We start from the raw sequence: 16,098 nt of genomic DNA, 5'->3' as shown, positions 1-16,098 counted from the left end.
TTGGCAATTCTTTTCTTTCAGATCCTGGAACTCTTAGTGTGTGTGTTTGGACTGAGAGTGTGATTTAAATGGATGGTGGAAGGGTTATGGTAAAGCTTCACTGCTGATTTTATCAAAATATTTTCATACTAAAATATGCTCTCCTGGGAAGCATTGACAGATGGAGTAAAGTAAAACAATCCACCATACCTGAGAATTCTGCATAGTGCCAGCTGGATCCATTAAGAGGCTGTGAAGAAATGTCAGTCATTATTAAGGGCAGTCTTCTGAGATCAGGAAGCAGAAGATTGGTTTGTAAATGTCTCCCCTGCAGGGGCTCTAGTAATGTACTGTAATCTGAACCTGTGACTATCACTCATTAAATCCAATGCTAGTGGATCATTTTGTGTAATACAGCTACAACTAATATTGATGATCCATTGATTACATTCATGAATCTACTCAATGCATTTAGCAATACATACGGTGGATATTTGAGGCACTATATAATTCTTCTGGTGATTAATGTGTTGGTATTTGTAAAGACACTGAAGATGAAAATTGCTATATAAGTAATAGCCATTATCCTGTTGTGCAAACAGCAACAACTACTCCATTAGGAGAAAGAAAAAAACAAAACAAAACAAAACAAAACAGGACAGCAATGCGTGACCATGCTTTCCTCATCAGCCATGCCTTCCACTCTACCATGCACTAAAGTAAGATGGTTGCCTAAAATGTACCAAAGTTCAGTAAACCATATCAGAAGAGAAGAAATACTTCATGGCTAGCAGAAAGCCAGATATTTCTGCAGCCCTGTCATGCTTACAGTATTGCATGTAGTTTGACACTGAAATCTTAGCTTGGCCACAAGCCAGGCTAAATAATATAGCAATGCTTTGCTCATTTGATGCTGTTTAGCTTAGTTCTGTGGAGAGTGGAAAAGCTTTTACCATGGCCACTGCTTCCCCAGGTCTCTGGCATGACCACTGTTGTCATTGGGTAAATTATAAATGCTAAAACCAAACTCAAATTTAAGTGACAGTTCACTTGTAATTAGAGTACAAATTGAATTAGGGTCCTAGATGGAAATGTGTGTCACCCGAAAAGGTACACTGACCTGCCTATAATTCCACGAGTGAACCACTAGAAGCCTCATAGAAGCAGTATCTTTTTTAAAAAAACTTCTTAATGTTAAGTAGCACTTCAGATTTGAGCCTCAAATCTCAGGGAGGCTTTAGACTAGAATACATTTATAAAGGAGTTGTTCCCAGAATTTTTAATTTTACACAACTTTTGAATGTTAGAATATATTTATAATCTGCACTATAATTATTTCAAAAATAAGGTACAGTTAAAATATAAGAAATAGGAAAGATATAAACACAGAACAAATAAACTGTTATAAGAAAGTGCATGTGTCAAACTTTGAACCATACCTACGTATGTTATATATATTGCGCAAGTTATCTAACCTTCCAATCCCTTTGGGTTTTTCATACTTAAAGAGGAGACAATATAATTTATTATGAGGAATAAGGGAATTAATGTATAAAGTTTTTAGAACACATTGTGGCACCCTAGATTCAAAACCAAAGATCCCCCCCTCTCTCTTTCTTTCTCTGTATGTTTCCTAATAATTAAAAAAAATTTTATTACCATAAACTAGTGATAATCTTATCTTGGATCAGCACCATTCCTCAGACCAGCATTTGGAAAGACTACTCTAGAAGAACCACAATGGTTTAATGATCTCAGATACTTATACTAGGGAACTGGACTAGTTTATAATAGCCAAAGGGCCTCCAAAAAGAAGAACATGTTTTATCTTAGTGAGTGGTGATTAAGAATAGTTGTCAATATATAAAATTTTCCAGTGTCATATATCATATATTTTTATTTACTACTTATATAAAGATAAAATTATACTACTCAACATTAATTAAAGACTTAAGAATATATAGAGATCAAAGATGGCGAGGGAGTGAGGGGAGGCTGCGCTTGCTTGCTCCTGAGACCTGTCTGTAGTTTAGACTAATTGCTGACAGAACATCTCAGTTAACATCTGGATATTGGCAGGAGTTGAGCCTTGGTGTTGCTGGATCAGAGAAGACTGTCTGGGAGCGACCTGCCTGGTGAGGATAGTGGAGAAGAAAGTGACGAGATGGGATTTCTGACTGGGTTGGCTCCCCGACCTGCGGTTGGCAGTATGAAAAGATTTTTCAGTGACTCCAGGTTTCCCCAGAGAGGAATCAGGAGGGTGAGGCTTTGCCCAGTGGCAGAGCCAGGAGTGGGCCAGGTGGCATCTGGTTCTGAGAGACAAGAAACAGCATATTGCTGTGTGTATATGAATGTGTTTTTCCTTTTTCTTTTTCTTTTTTGTTTTTTTGCGGAGAGGGGAGGAGAGGCTGGGGTGGGATGAGATTCTTCAGGAACACAGGTGCAGAAGCTCACTGGCTCACTCCCCAACTCTCCCCCTTGGTCATGTAAGCATGCCCACGGAAGTGCCCCAGTCCTCCTGCCCAGGTGCACAACCAACTTGCTGGTCACTGCACCCAGGTGCCGCCCGGGGACCACCCAGGCACACCCCTATAGGCGCAATGCCAGCGGCTGGGCGCTGCACACAGGCGCCCACTGCTGCCTTGAACAGGTGCATGTGGCCCCGCGCCAATGGGCACAAGGCCAACTAGCCAGGCACCGTGAACAGGCACCACACTGACCCACCCCAACAAGCATGAAACCAATGCGCGGGCTGCCCCAAGTGCATGTGGCCCCGCACAAATGGGCACAAGGCCAACTAGCCAGACACCGTGCACAGGCACCACACTGACCCGCCCCAACAGGCATGAAACCAATGTGCGGACTACCCCAATAGGCCCAGAACAAACTCGCTTACCAGTGTGCAGAGGCCCCACATCCTCCGCCAGAACAGGAGAGCAACCAGTCCGCCTTGGGCCCACCCGCCCCGGTGTGTGACAGGTCAACTCACCAGTGGCCTGCACAAGGGAATGCACTCACATCTGGCTGAGGCCAAAGGACAGTGAAATGAATTAGAGGCACTTTTTAATAAGTTTTGGGTGCTGGCTCTCAAGAAAGAGCTGGGAGAGCAGCGGACTAAGTCCCAGTACAGAATCATCCCAAGTGCTACAGGAGAAATAACTTAAGCAGACTGCTGCCCTATAAGTGGCATCATCTGGAGGCAGCAGCTCAAAAACTATATACAAAAGGCCACACCATAAAGGCAGAAAACAAAAGAAGATCAATCTAAGAAGCAGAAACAAGACCAGTTCCCAAAATGAGGAGGTGGGATAACATCCCACCACTCAAAACAAAACTGCACCAAAGAGAAAGGAGAAATTCCCAGGAGGAGGGATAGATTAAATAAAATCAAGCAAGCTATCAGACATGGAATTCAAAACAATAGTAATGAGGAAGCTCAATGAACTCGACAAACTAAAAAAAAAAAAAAACTACAACAAATTCCAAGGAAACTACAAAAAACTCCAAGGAAGCTAAAAAAAACTTACTGAGAACTACACCAGCATAAAAAAGTACATAGAAACTATCAATAAGAACCAGGAAGAAATGAAGAATACAATTTCTGAACTGAAGAACACAGTAGAATGAATTAAAAGTAGATTAAATGAAGGAGAGGATCAGATCAGTGAATTAGAGGACAATGTAGAAAAAAATTCCCAAATAATACAACAAAATTAAAAAAGACTAAAAAAAAAATGAAGAGGGTTTAAGAGAACTGCAGGGCAACTTGAAACAACACAATATCCATATCATAGGGATAAAAGAAGGAGAGGAAGAGAAGCATGGGATAGAAAACCTGATTGAAAAAGTAAAGACAGAAAAATTTTCTAACTTAATGAGATAAAAGGTCATGTAAGTCCAGGAAGCACACCTCTGTGTTCCCAATGAAGATGAACCCAAAAAGGCCTACTCCAAGGCACATCATAATTAAAACGGCAACATTCAAAGACAAAGAGAGAATCGTAAAAGCAGTAAGAGGAAACAGCAAATAACATACAAGGAAGCTCAGATAAGACTATTGACTGAATTCTCAACAGAAACACTACAAGCCAAAAGGGAATGGCAAAAAGCATTTCAAACAATGAAAAACAAAGACCTACAGCCAAGAATACTCTACCCAGAAAGGCTCTCATTCAAAATGGAAGGTGAAATAAGGAGTTTCCGAGACAAAGAAAGACTAAACATATCTCCACCAAACCAGCATTGCAAGAGATACTAAAGGGAATGCTGTAAGAAAAGAAAAAGAAAAAGAGAGAGGGAGAGGAACACAGGTACAAAGGAAAATGAATAAATAACTTTCAATAATAACCTTAAATGTAAATGGATTAAATGCTCCAATAAAAAGACAAAGGGTAGCAGAATGGATACAAAAACACGATTCACATATATGCTGTCTACAAGAGACACACCTCCAAACAAAAGATTTACACAGACTGAAAGTGAAGGGATGAAAAAAAGTATTCCAAGCAAATGGACATGAAAAAAAAAGTTGAGGTAGCAATACTTATATCAGACAAAACAGATTTCACAGCAAGGGCCATAAAAAGAGACAAATAAGGGCATTTTATAATACTTAAGGGAACAGTCCATCAAGAATATATAACCCTGATAAACATATATGCACCCAACGTAGGTGCAGTGAAATATATAAGGAAAATATCGGAAGACTACAAAAAAAGATATCAACAGCAACATACTCATAGTAAGGGACTTTAAGACCCCATTGTTAACAATGGACAGATCTTCAAAGCAAAGAAACACCAAAAATATTGAAGCATTGAACAACACTCAAGATCAAATGGACTTAGTTGATATATATATATATAGCATTTCTCACCGCAAAGAAGCAAAATATACATTCTTTTCAAATGCACATGGGACATTTTCAAAGATAAACCAGATGGTAGGATACAAAACAAGTCTCAACAAATTAAAGAAAATTGAAATGATATTCAGCATCTCCACAGATCACAATGTCTTGAAACTAGAAATGAACCTCAAGGAGAAAAACTCAAAGACATTCAAACTCATAAGGAATTAATAATATGATATTAAATCATGAATGGGTTAACAATGACATCAAGGAAGAAATCAAGAAATTTTTGGAAAGTAATGATAATGAGCACACAACAGCCTAAAACCTATGGGACATAGCAAAAGCTGTCCTGAGAGGAAAGTTGATAGCAATACAGGCCTACCTAAAAAACAGATAGAAGAATTTCAAACAAAAAATCTAAAACCACAGCTGCATGAACTAAAACAACAACAACAAACAAAGCCCAGAGTGAGTAGAAGGAAGGAAATCATCAAGATCAGAGAAAAATTAAATGACATGGAGGCTAAACAAACAATTGAAAAGATCAACAGAAATAAAAGCTGGTAATTTAAAAAGATAAAATTGACAAGCCTTTAGCCAGGCTCATCAAGAAAAAAAGAAAGGGGACCCAAAAAAACAAAATCAGAAACAAGAGATGAAATATGAAGACCAATATCACAGAAATACAAAGGATTGTAAGAAATTACTACAAACAACTGTACAGCAAGGAATTTGACAACCTAGATGTCATGGACAAATTTCTAGAAACATAATCTTCCAAAACTAAATCAAGAAGAAATAGAAAGCCTAAACAGACCAATAACAAAGACTGAAATTGAAACAGTAATAAAAATAAAAAAGCTCCTGGAACACAAAAGCCCTGGATTGGATGGCTTCAGAGGAGAATTTTACAAAATATTTAGGGAAGAATTAATGCCTACCCTTCTCTACCTACTCCAAAAAATTCAAGAAGAGGGAACTCCCAAACTCTTTCTATGAAGCCAGTATAGCCCTAATTCTAAAACCAGGCAAAGACACAACAAAGAAAGAAAACTACAGGCCAATATTAATGCAGAACATATATGCTAAAATCCTCAACAAAATATTGGTAAACCAGATCCAGCAACATACTAAAAGAATCATACATCATGATCAAGTGGGATTAATCCCAGGGATGCGAGTATGGTTTAATATTTGAAAATCAATAAATGTAATACACCACGTAAACAAAATGAAAGACTAAAACTACATGATCATATCACTAGATGCTGGGAAGACTTTTGATAAAGTACAACACCCATTTATGATAAAAACACTCAGCAAACTGGGAATAGAGGAAGCATACCTCAACATAATAAAGGCCATATACAAGAAACCTGAAGCGAACATTATATTCAATGGACAAAAACTGAAAGCATTCCCCCTGAGATCAGGAACAAAACAAGGATGCCCACTCTCTCCACTACTATTCAACATATCTTGGAAGTTCTAGCCACAGCAATCAGACAAGAAGGAGAAATAAAAGGGATCCAAATTAGAAAATAAGAAATAAAACTGTCATTATTTGCAGATGACATGATAGTATACAGTAGTCCTCTATATCGTGGTTCACTTATCATGGCCTCACTGTATCTCAGGCTTTCTAAAAATATTATATTTAATTATTTATTGCGGATTTTTCACTATATCGCAGGATTTTGCAGTACTGTCAATGTATGTTGTTAAAGTTCTATAGGTTTAAGAGTATAGAATATGTTTAAGAAACATAAGTAGTGTTTATAAAAGTGTGGAAAAGGTTAATAAGGGAATGGGAAAGGATAATAAGGGACTGGAAACTGTTATAAGTGTGTTGGAAGGGCTTACTAAGCATTAAAATATAAATAATACTAAAATAAATGTAAGGTGCCTACTTCATGGACTTCCACCTATTGTGGGGCAGTCTAGAATGTAATACCCACAATAAGTGAGGGAATACTGTACATAGAAAACCCTATAGACTCCATGAAAAAACTACTCAACATAATAGGTGAATTTGGCAAAATAGCAGGGTACATAGTCAATATTCAAAATTCAAAGGAATTTCTGTACACTAACAATAAAATATCAGAGACAGAAACTAGAAAAAAGATCTCATTTACTATAGCAACAAAAAATAAATAAATAAATAAAGTCCCTAGGAATACATTTAACCAAAGAAGTAAAAGATCTGTACTCGGAAAACTACATAACTCTGAAGAAAGAAATTAAAAAGATACAAATAAATGGAAGCATATACCATGTTCATGAATGGGAAGAATCAACATCATTAAAATATCCATACTACCCAAAGCAATATATAGATTCAATGCAATTTCTATTAAAATACCAGCGATGTATTTTACAGACCTAGAAGAAATATTTCAAAATATATATGGAACCAAAAAAGACCCCGAATACCCACAGCAATCTTGAGACAGAAGAACACAATAGGAGGAATCACAATACCTGACATTGAAATATACTACAAGACCACTGTAATCAAAACAGTCTGGTATTGGTATAAGAACAGATATATAGATCAATTGAACAGAATTGAGAGCCCAGAAATAAACCCAGGCCTCTACGGTCAACTAATATTCGACAAAATGGAAAGGAACATAACATAGAATGAGACGAGCCTCTTCAACAAACAGTGCTGGGAGAACTGGACAGAGACGTCAAAAAATCATGAAACTAGACCACCAACTTACACCACACACCAGAATAAACTCAAGATGGATCAGAGACTTAAATGTAAGACATGACATCATAAAAGTCCTATAGGAAAACATAGGCAGTAAAATTTCAGATATCCCACGTAACAATATTTTCATGGATACATCTCCTAAGGCAAGGGAAATAAATGAAAAAATAAACAAATGGGACTACATCAAGGTAAAGAGTTTCTGCTCAACAAAGGAAAGCAGCAGCAAGATGAAAAGGGAACCAACCATATGGGAAAACATATTTGCCAATGATGCACCAGATAAGCCATTGATTTCCAAAATATATAAAGAACTTATTTATCTCAGCACAAAGAAGATACACAGCTCAATTAAAAAATGGGCAAAGGACTTGAACAAACACTTCTCAAAATAGGATATACAGAGTGTTCACAGGCATATGAAAAAATACTCAACATCACTAGCCATCAGAGAGTTGCAAATGAAAACCACAATGAGATACCTCTCTACACCAGTCAGAATGGCCATCATCAACAAATCAACAAAGAAGAAGTGCTAGTGAGATTTTCGAGAAACCCGAACACTAGTGCACTGTTGGTGGGAATACAGACTGCTGCAGTCACTGTGGAAAACAGTATGGAATTACCTCAAAAAACTAAAAGTGGAACTGCCATTTGAACCTGCAATTCCACTACTGGGATTGTACCCGAAGAATTCTGTAACACCAATTCAAAAGAACCTATGAACGCCTATGTTCATAGCAACACTGTTTACAATAGTCAAGTGTTGGAAACAGCCTAAGTGCCCATCTTTAGATGAGAAGATTAAAAAACTGGTACATTTACAGAATGGAATACCATGCAGCAGAAAGGAAAAAGGAACTCCTGCCATTTGCGACAACATGGATGGAACTAGAGAGAATTATGCTTAGTGAAGTAAGCCAGGCAATGAAAGAAAAATACCATATGATATCACCTGATAGAAAAGACTAATGAACAACACAAACAAATGAACAAAATTAAACAAAGAGCAGGGTAACAGTTATCATGGTGGAGGGGAGAGGGAGGGAAGTGGGTAGGTAGGGGAATGGTTTAGCAAAGGAACTAATATTAATAACCCATGAACACAGAAAATGGGGTGGGGATTGACTGTGGGAGAATGGGTGGGCTGGGTGGGGGGTAGCAATGAAGGAAAAAGTGGGACAATTTTAATAGAAAAAAAATTAAAATATAATTTATAAAAGTTTTTAAAAAGTCAAAGAAGTTACCTTTGTTTCCTCTCTCCTTACCTTTAAGCAGTTTATTAGCAAAATTTGACAAATGTGATTCAAAACATAATTCTAAACGTACCAATTCCCTTAATTTATACTGCTACCACCCCAAGCCAAGACATCATCATCTCTTAGCTCTGCATAATTCTATTATAACTGCCCTCTGTGCCTTCACTCTTGCTATATCCATAATATATTCTCTACACCACAATCAGAATGATCTTTAAACAAAAATGTTGACATTCTAAAGGCTTCCTACTGCTCTTATAATAAAATCCAAAATCAGACTATAGCATAAAATAGCCTGAATGTTTTAGTCCCTATCTCTTTGACCACATCTTGTACTTCTCTCCCTCGTGTTCACAATGAGACCCTGACCTGCATTATGTCACTTGATGGATATAATCTAGTTCTTTCCTTAGAGTCTTTAACTTTGCTGTATTCTCTGACTGGAGCACTATTACTCATGCTATTTTTGTGACTGGTTCCATCTTCTCAGGCAGGTCTTATCATAAAAATGTTTTTTAAATATGTTCCCCTTTATCACTTTAACCAATTTTTTAATAGAATTTGTCACTCACTAAAATTATTTGATTTATTAATTTTATTAGTTAATGTTTTTTATTTTATTTTATTTTCTGGTTTTTCAATTACAGTTGTCCCATTTTTTCCCCATTGCTCCCCCCCACCCAGCCCACCACTTCTCCCACAATCATATCCACCCCGTTGTGCATGTCCATGAGTCATTTATACATATTCTTTGATTAAACCCTTCCCTTACTTATCTCCCTTCTCTCCCTCCCCCCTCCCCCCAAATAACTGTTATTCTGTTCCTTGTTCTACTTAGTTCATTTCTTTGTGTTGTTCCTTAGTTTCCTGTATTCGGTGAAATCATATTGTACTTTTCTTTCTTTGCCTGGCTTATTTCATTAAGCATAATTCTCTCTAGTTCCATCCATGTTGTCGAAAATGGCAGGAGTTCCTTCTATTTTCTGCTGCATAGTATTCCATTCCCCCTGGCTGGTCTGGCTCAGTGGATTGAGCGTCGGCCTGCGAGCTAAGTGTCGCTGGTTCGATCTTCCAGTCAGGGCACATCAGAGAAGGAAAACTCTGACTTCAAAAAACCTCTGCTGCCTTGCGGCATACCTCTTCAGGGGAAAGGCTAAGGGAGTAAACCCCGACAGAAAATCCGGAGCCGGAGTCCCTAAGGTGGTTTGACGTTGTAGTCAACACCGGCAACTCCTGCGGCGCACCTGAAGCCAAGCTGTATTGACTCCGTCTTTCCCTTGGACCCTTCAGCTGCGAAGAGAGGGGGGGGGTCTGCTGCATGGGCAACAGCAGACCCTCCATATCACCCTGCCCAGGCTCTGTAGCTTCAGCTTCACTGGAGAGGACACTCCAGCGTCATCGCAAGATGTCGATTCAACACGGGAGGAGACAGATACCGTATCACTCCCGAGTCGGACTGCACAGCCATTCTCGGTGGTGCAGATAGACTCTTAAGAAGCTACACCATCGTCTCTCGAGACGGACGGCTGCCGACGAGTATTCCATTGTGTAAATATACCACTGTTTTTTGATCTACTCATCTACAGGTGGGCACTTAGGCTGTTTCCAGCACTTAGCTATTGTAAACAGAGTTGCTATGAACATAGGGGTTCATAAGTTCTTTTGAATTTGGGTTTTAGGATATTTTGGTTATGATCCTAGTAGTGGAATCGCTAGTTAAAAGGCAGTTTCATCTCTAGCTTTTTGAGGTAAAACCATACTGTTTTCCACAGTGGTTGTACCAGTCTGCATTCCCAGCAACAGCACAGTAGGGTTCCCATTTCTCCACATCCTCGCCAGCGTTTGTTGTTTGTTGATTTGTTGATATTGGCCATTCTGATAGGTGTAAAGTGGTATCTCACTGTGGTTTTTATTTACATCTCTCTGACTGCTGGTGATGTTGAGCATTTTTTCATGTGTCTATGGACCTTCTGTATGTCCTCTTCAGAGAAGTGTTTGTTCAGGTCCTTTGCCCATTTTTTAATTGGGTTGTCTATTTTCTTGATGTTGAGTCGTATAAGCTCTTTATATATTTTGGAGACCAGTCCCCTATCTGAAATATCATTAGCAAATATGTTTTCCCATATGGTTGGTTTCCTTTTCATCTTGCTGATGTTTTCTTTAGCTGAGCAGAAACTCTTTAGTTTGATGTAGTCCCATTTGTTTATTTTTTCCTTTATTTCTCTTGTCTTAAGGAATTTTTCCGTGAAAATATTGTTATGTGGGATATCTGAAATTTTCCTGCCTGTGTTTTCCTCTAGGACTTTTATGGTATCACAGCTTACATTTAAGTCTTTGATCCATCTTGAGTTTATTCTGGTGTGTGGTGTAAGTTGGTGGTCTAGTTTCATTTTTTTTGCACGTCCCTGTCCAGTCCTCCAAGCACCATTTGTTGAAGATGCTCTTCTCACTCCATTTTATGTTCCTTCCTCCTTCATCACATATTAGTTGATCGTATCGTCCTGGATTTATTTCTGGACACTGTATTCTGTTCCATTGATCTATGTCTGTTCTTATGCCAGTACCAGTCTGTTTTGATCACAGTGGCTTTGTAGTATTGCTTGATGTCTGGTATCGTGATTCCTCCTGCTGTGCATTTCTGTCTCAAGATTGCTTTGGCTATTCAGGGTATTTTTAATTCCATATGAATTTTTGAAGTATTTGTTGTAGGTATGTGAAATATGTTATTCGTATTTTAACAGGGATTACATTGAATCTATAAATTGCTTTGGGTAGTATGACCATCTTGATGATGTTGATTGTTCCCATCCAAGAACATGGTATTTGCTTCCATTTATTTGTATCTTCCTTAATTTCTTTCTTCAACGTTATGTAATTTTCAGAGTACAGGTCTTTTATCTCTTTGGTTATGTTTATTCCTAGGTACTTTATTTTTCTTGTTTCTATAGTAAATGGTGTTTTTTTTGTTCTGTCTCTGATATTTTACTGTTGGTATACAGAAATGCCTTAGATTTCTGTATATTTGTTTTGTACCCTGCTATTTCACCAAATTTGCTTATTATATCGAGTAGTTTTTTAGTGGAGTTTGTAAAGTTTTCTATGTATACTATTATGTAATCTGCATATAATGATAGTTTTACTTCCTCTTTCCCAATTTGGATGTCTTTTATTTCTTTTTCTGGTCTGATTGCTGTGGCTATGACTTCCAACACTATGTTGAATAGGAGTGGAGAGAGTGGACATCCTTGTCTTGTTCTTGCTCTCAGGGGGAATCCTTTTAGTTTTTGTCCATTAAGTATGATGTTGGCTTCAGGTTTCTGACGGATAGCCTTAATTATGTTAAGTTATGCTCCCTATATTCCTATTTTGCTGAGTGTTTTTAACATAAATGGGTGTTGTACCTTATCAAATGCTCATGTGAATTTTGTCTTTCATTTTGTTTAGGTGATGTATTATATTTATTGATTTGTGAATATTAAACAATCCTTGCATCCCTGGGATGAATCCTACTTGGTCATAGTGTATGATTTTTTTGATGTATTGCTGGATCCTGATTACCAATATTTTGTGGAGGATTTTAGCATCGATGTTCATCAGTGATATTGACCAGTAGTGTTCTTTCTTTGTTGTGTCTTGACCTGGTTTTGGAAATAGGGTATTACTGGCTTCATAGAAAGAGTTCGGAATTTTTCCCTCTTTTTCGATTTTTTGGAATAGTTTGAAGAGGGTAGGAGTTAATTCGTCCCTCAATGTTTTGTAAAATTCACCTATGAAGCCATCCGATCCATGGCTTCTGTGTGCCAGTATATTTTTGATTCCTGTTTCAATGTTCTTCTTTGTTATTGGTCTGTTCAGACTTTCTACTTCTTCTAGATTCAGTTTTGGAAAGTTATATGTTTCTAGAAATTTGTCCATTTCTTCTAGGTTGTCAAATTTCTTGCCATACAGGTGTTTGTAGTAATTTCTTAATATTCTTTGTATGTCCGTGGTATCAGTTGTGATTTCTGCTCTTTCATTTCTGATTTTGTTTATTTGCGTCTTCTCTCTCTCTTTTTTTCATGTGTTTTATTGATTATAATGTTACATTTGTCCCAATTTCCCTTCCCTCAGCTCCCCTCCACCCGTGGGCCCCCTCCCTCCAGTTGTCCCCCTCTTTTAGACCATGTCCATTAGTTGTGCATATAGTTCTTCTCAACCTCTCTCTGTCTATTCCATTCCCTCCTACCATGCTCCTTAATTCCTATATCATCTCCCTCCCTCTCCCCCTTCCCCCTCCCTGCTGATATCCCCCCAATATGTTCCCCATACCTATAGTTCTTTTTCCACTCTCGTTGCCTGTTTAGTTTGCCATTGTTTCAATTCCCTAGCTTCTGTTGTTGTTTCTTGTGATGCAGTTTTCATTTTAGATTTCATAGTTTTGATCCTCCATTTTCTAAACCAGTCCCTTTAACATCTCATATAACAGTGGTTTGGATCTAATGAACTCTTTCAGTTTTGTTTTGTCCTGGAAACACTTTCTCTGCCCTTCTATTCTGAATGACAGTTTCACTGGATAGAGTATTCGTGGTTGTAGGTTTTGGATTTTCATTACTTTGAATATTTCTTGCCAGTCCCTTCTTGCCTGCAGGGTCTCCCTTGAGAAGTCAGCTGATAGTCTAATTGGGACCCCTTTGTACATGATTCTTTTCTTCTCTCTTCCTGCTTTTAAGATTCTCTCTTTATCTTTAACTTTTGACATTTTGATTATAATGTGTCTTGGAGTGGTTCTCCCTGGGTCCAGTTTCTTTGGAACTCTCTGTGCTTCCTGGACCTGTAAGTCTATTTCCTTCCCCAAGTTTGGGAAGTTCTGCTTTATTATACTTTCACTTAATTTTTCAATTTCTAGTTCATCTTCATCGCCTTCTGACAAACAAATGATTCTTATGTTGGGCCTTTTGTAGCTGTCCCAGAGGTTTCTGATCCTCTCATCATTTTCCTTGCTTCCCGTTTTTTCTCTCTGCACTGGTTGACTGTTTGTTCCTTCTCTGTGTTTTGGTTTGTTGATTTGAACTCTGGATTTTATTTCCTACCCATCTGTCTCCTATGTGGTTTTGTTCCTTTCATTATGAGTGTTTTTTGATTCTTTCTCATCTTTTTCCAGATATTTTGTTAATTCTGTAAGCCACCTATTAACAATGGTCCTGAACTGAGCCTCTGACAGGCTTCTTATTTGTTCATCTGTCAGATTCTTCATCTGTTGCCTGGTGAGCTGCGGCACCGGGATTTCTATAGTTGTCTGCCTCATTTTGACAGGTGCATTTTGTTTTCTTGGGCCGGCTATAGGGGGCAGTGCCTGTGTACTCGTCACGACCCAGCGACCGGCGGCAATCTACAAGCTTTTTCCCCGCGCTGTGGTGCTTTGTCATCACAACCCAGAGACTGGCGCCGTTCCGCAACCTTTCTCGCTGCGCTGTGGTGCTTTGTCATCACAACCCAGTGACCGGGGCCTATCCGCAACCTATTTCGCAGCGCTGTGGTGCTTTGTGTGGGGGCGGGGGTCCAAGATGGATTCACACAGTTATTCCGCGAGGAGACCGGGATCCGTCCTCCCGCCCTCTGGGCCTCACTGTTCAAGGCGATGTGGTGGCTGCTTTCCCCAGCGTTGAGGTTGCAGGCTGCCGGGGTTCGACTTCAGCCAGTATTGTTCTCCCTGCTGCTGGGATTGTTCTCCCTGCCGCTGGGATTGTTCTCCCTGCTGCAAACGCAAACAGCTCTGCCCACTTTTGCTCTTCCTACCTGCCCAAAGGGCACCGCTGGTTTATAACTTCATACGTTGGGCTTCCGTGTAGTTTTATTTTCTGGAATTTCTAGTTATCTTTTGTTTTGAAGTAGTTGTATTCCTCTCTAGTTGTAGAGGGAGACCAAGCATGTCCATCTAAGCCTCCATCTTGGCCGGAAGTCTCTCTTTTTTTCTTGATGAGCCTGGCTAGAGGCTTGTCGATTTTGTTTATTTTTTTCAGAGAACCAGCTCCTACTTTTGTTGATCTTTTGGATTATTTGTTTAGTCTCTATGTTATTTAATTCTGCTTCGATCTTGATTACTTCCTTCCTTCTTCTTGCCCTAGGCTTTGTTTGTTGTTGTTGTTCTAGTTCTTGTAGCATTGGGGTTAGATTTTTTATTTGAGATTCTTCTATCCTTTTCAGATATGCCTGTATTGCTATACACTTCCCTCTTAGGACTGCTTTTGTTGTGTCCCATAGGTTTTGGGCTGTTGTGTGTTCATTATCATTAATTTTCAGAAATTTCTTGATTTCTTCTTTGATATCATTGTTAACCCATTCATTATTAAATAGCATGCTATTCATTCTTCATTAGTTTGGCTGTCTGATTTTTTTTTCTTTGATTTTTATTTTTATTTTCAAGGCATTGTGGTCTGAAAAGTTGCTTGATATAATTAAAATTTTCTTGAATTTGTTGAGGCTTGTTTTGTGTATCATGTGGTCTATCTTTGAAAATGTCTCATGTGCATTTGAAAAGAATGTATATTTTGCTTCTTTGGTGTGAAAGGTTTTATATATATAAGTTAAGTTCATGTGGTTTAGTGTGTTGTCCAATGCCTGTATATTCTTGGTGTTTCTTTGCTTCAAAGATCTGTCTATTGTTGATAATGGAGTGTTAAAGTCCCCTGTTGTGAGTGTGTTGTTGTTAATATCCTTCTTGTGGTCTTCTAGTATTTTCTTTATATATTAGGTTGCCTCTATGTTGGTTACATATATATTTATCAGTGTTATATCTTCTTGATGGATCGTTCCCTTATGTATTATGAAATATTTTTCTTTCTTTCTTTTTATGGCCCTTGCTTTGAAATCCATTTTGTCTGATATGAGTATTGCTATTCCAGCCTTTTTTTCCATTTTTGTTTGCTTGGAATATTTTTCTCCATCCCTTCACTTTCAGTCGGTGTAAGTCTTTTGTTTTGAGTGTCTTACTTGTAGACAGAAAAAATAATCCTGGAACTTTTATTTGACTCTAAGTTCAATGTGTGCTATCAAGATGATATGACTGTCACAAAATGAAACAAATAAAAAGCTACTATACTTTCTTTTGTTCACTTTCCTACATATGAAGTTTTTCAGGGGGTGGGGATTTGCTAACTCATTTATTTATTTATTTTGCTTTAATTTTTCCCCCCATTAAAAATTTTTGTTTGTTTTTCTATTATAGTTGTCCCACTTTTTCTCAATTGCTTCCCCCCCACCCTTCCCAACCCTACTCCCACAATCAATCCCCACCCATTGTCCAT

Source organism: Furipterus horrens, unplaced genomic scaffold (genome assembly GCF_987537825.1).
Source record: "Furipterus horrens unplaced genomic scaffold, mFurHor1.1.pri manual_scaffold_17, whole genome shotgun sequence".
In the NCBI taxonomy this organism is placed as follows: domain Eukaryota; kingdom Metazoa; phylum Chordata; class Mammalia; order Chiroptera; family Furipteridae; genus Furipterus; species Furipterus horrens.
The sequence above is the reverse complement of the archived record's forward strand: the minus strand, read 5'-3'. Positions refer to the sequence as shown.